At 41.8% G+C, this 3697-nt stretch overlaps 1 protein-coding gene across 1 annotated transcript in view; it reads right to left on the reverse strand.

Annotated features, from left to right (window-relative positions):
- The window catches only part of GALNT13 (polypeptide N-acetylgalactosaminyltransferase 13), a 31274-nt gene that overhangs the window by 11318 nt on the left and 16259 nt on the right, over positions 1 to 3697 (reverse strand). The window lies entirely within an intron of this gene.

Below are 3697 nucleotides of genomic sequence, written 5' to 3' on the forward strand. Positions count from 1 at the left end.
TTGTTCCTTATCTATAAAATTCTTTCTCCTGTCCAGCCCAGGGCTGCTCAGCAGGACAGACAGAGGCACTCTGCCTGCCCCAGGTGGTGTTATCTTTTTATACTAAAAACTACGTGTGCAATATTTACAATTACTGCCCAACACCCATCACCTGTGTTAGACAGTGAGCTCCTACTCTGAACCAATCCAACAGTGCCACCAGCACAGCAGGAGATGGAGACCAAGAAGAAGAAGAAGAAGGACAGGGCATGCCCAGATTCCTCCACACAGGAATTCTATGGAAAACAACTAGAAAAGGAGAATTTTAACTGGATTTTCCTGCTCTTCCCCAAAATCCATGGAGCTCGGGCCCAGCCCCACTCCAAGGAGCAATAAAGACAATTTTTGACTGGATTTCTCCTGCTCTTCCCCAGAGCTCCCAGAGTGGAAGTGCTGGGGATGGGTCACTTGGATTTGTGTCCTTGGAGCACATCCTGCTGGGAAAGGTGTCATTCCCAATGGATTCATGGAGGGCGTGGATTTTCCAGGATTCCATAATAGTCAAAGGAACGGAGCAGAACTTCTACCTACACACTCAAATATATAATTTTTTCATATATTTTGATATACAGTTATGTATACATATTTTATATATATATTATATATTATAATATAGTTTTATTTTTTATATAATTACATTTTATATCTATATTTACAGAATTTTTTTCCAAGCAGAATCCCATCCATGGCCATCCTGAGGAAAGCCCCAGCATTCCCAGGATATTGCCACACCCAGGGACACAAAGCAGCACATCCCAGACCCTCAGAGGGGTCAGGGAGAAATCCAGGATTTCAGGGTGTGTTCTCTACCTTATGTGATGAAATCACAGAAATTCCATAATAAATGAAGAAGACAATGCGGGAAACTTTTCCCAGATGGAGATTTTCCCTTTCCAAGTGCCAACATCCATGCTTGGGATAATCTAAAACATGCTGGAATTTAGAACTTTGGGGTTAAAGAAAGTAACAAATTTTGCTGTTGGATCACTGTGGAGTGAGAAATGCTGGGAATCCTGGAATTATTTAGCTTGGAAAATACTCCCAAGAAAGAAGACAATGCGGGAAACTTTTCCCAGATGGAGATTTTCCCTTTCCAAGTGCCAACATCCATGCTTGGGATAATCTAAAACATGCTGGAATTTAGAACTTTGGGGTTAAAGAAAGTAACAAATTTTGCTGTTGGATCACTGTGGAGTGAGAAATGCTGGGAATCCTGGAATTATTTAGCTTGGAAAATACTCCCAAGATCATTGAGTCCAATGTTAACCACATCCACCACTGACCCATGTCCTCATTCCACAGCTTTCAGATCCTTGGGGATGGGACTCCACCTCTGGCCTGGGCTTTAGTTCCCTCCTAAGGAGCCAGAAAAATCCAAATAATTTAATTATTTATTTTAATTAATTTAAATATTTAATCCTAATTATTTTAATTAATTTTAAATTACTTTTGACTTTCAATTAAATTTCAATTATTTAGTTCCATTTTTTATTTCAATTATTTATTTCAAATATTTCTTTGAAATATTTCTGTTCCATTTTTAAACTTCAATTACTTATTTCAAATATTTCAATTATTTCAACTTTTCATTTCAATTATTTTATTACAATTCTTTTACCTCCAGGCTCCTCCTGGTGTTAAATCCCTGAGTTTTTGGGGAGTTTTAAACAGGAGCTCTGGCAGAATCTTGGAATTAAAGCTCCTTGACACAGACCTGAGTTCCCATGGCAACCAAGGCAGATTTAGCTAATTAGGGCTCCCTCCATTTCCAGAATTCCATGAGAATGAGGAGGGATGGGATCTGTGGGATCAGCAGTGAAACATCCCTGTGGTAACTGCTCAGGTACTTGGGGGAACTTCGGGATCAAGGATGCCGAGGAATTCCAGAGGGAACATGGAAAAATCCCAAATGTACACCAGGGATGTGCCCATGGAGCAACCTGGGAGCATGGAATAACCCCAAATAACTCCATGGAATAACCCCAAATATACCCCAGAGAATAAATCCCAAATATTCACCTAGTATGTGCTCATGGAGCAACCTGGGAGCATGGAATAACCCCAATAACTCCATGGAATAACCCCAAATGATTCCATGGAATAGCCCCAAATGATTCCATGGAATAACCCCAAATAAACTCCAGGGATGTGCTCACGGAATAACCCCAAATAAATCCATAGAATAACCCCAAGTAATTCCATAGGATAACCCCAAACAATACCATGGGATAACCCCAAATATACTCCAGGGATGTATTCCCAGAGCAACCTGGGAGTGTGGAATAAATCCCAAATAAACCCCAAGGAGTAAATTCCAAATATTCACCATGGATGTGCTCTGGAGCAATCTGGAATAACTGGACACACAATTTGAGGCACCCTCCATCCCAAATCCCAGCATTCCCCTGCTGGTTTCCCATTCCAGCTGGCAGGGAATTCCTCCCACACCACCATTTTAAAAAATCTTTGCTCTTGGACACTTTTCCAGCCCATTTTTGGCTCTCCTTGGAGCAATCTGCTCCCTGTGCCAGCTGCGATGGGATGTGGGGGAACCTGCACCCTCTTCTTAGGAAAACGAAATTTTCGACATTTTTTTAAATCCCAACAAACCAACCTTCTGGGACACTCCCTGGGAATGTGATTGCTTCCCAAAAGTTCCCATCCTGCCTAAGGATTGTGGGGTTTCAGGGATCTGCTCCCCTCACAGACTGTGGGATGCATTCATCCCTCGCCGTGGTGACCCCAGGGAGTCAGGGAATTCTGGAATGGTTTGGGATGGAAAGGCATTAAATCCCATCCCATCCCATCCAGAGACACCTCCCACTGTCCCAGGCTGCTCCAGCAGGAAAATCCAGAGAAATCCCCTTTCCCCTGTCCTTCCTGCACTTCCAGCAGTGCCAGAAATCCCAAATGAACCCCATCCTACCCTGCCCAGAGCTCACATTCCCTTTCCCAACCTAAGAAATCCTAAGGAATAATCTCATAGGAATTTTTTTTTTTCTGATGGACAGATTAATTTTAATTCCCATAGGAAATCCTTTCAGAGCTTCAACGTTTTCAGGGCTATCTCCAAGTGGGATAAAACCACTTGGAGAATTTAACAGGAAACTAAAAATTTCAGTAATTCTATAAATAAAAATAAAGTTTAAGAATAAATCAGGTTTTCCTTGACTAAAGCAAACCCTTGGAGCTGTAAGAGATTCCTGCCAGGAACTGTCATTATTCTTCCCCTAATTAAAAGACATTCCTAAAAGGAGTCATTAAAGACCCATCAGCAACAGGAAGCAGCTAAAAGAAAAAAACATGGATTTTCCCAAAATAATCAAATTATACCCCATGGATGCTCCTCCTGGAAATGCCCCTGAGAGCAAAAAAGCTGGAAATCCTTTTAATTATTCTTTGGGATAACGTTGGAGCTGGATGCAGATGAGACAGACATGATCCAGGAAAAGCAAAGGCACTGGATAACATTTATGAGGATTCAGGAATTCACAAAATATGGGGGTGAGGGGCTGGGTTTATTTGATTTTTTGAGATTTATTTTTATTATTATGAACCAGTCCCAAATCTCCTCCCAGCCTTTGGTGATAGAATCCTGGATGCAAGAACAGGAGCACCCCTGTGCCTCACTCCAATCCCAACCTCTCCCACAGCAGGA

The sequence above is a fragment of the Geospiza fortis genome, unplaced genomic scaffold, assembly GCF_000277835.1.
Source record: "Geospiza fortis unplaced genomic scaffold, GeoFor_1.0 scaffold677, whole genome shotgun sequence".
Lineage (NCBI taxonomy): Eukaryota > Metazoa > Chordata > Aves > Passeriformes > Thraupidae > Geospiza > Geospiza fortis.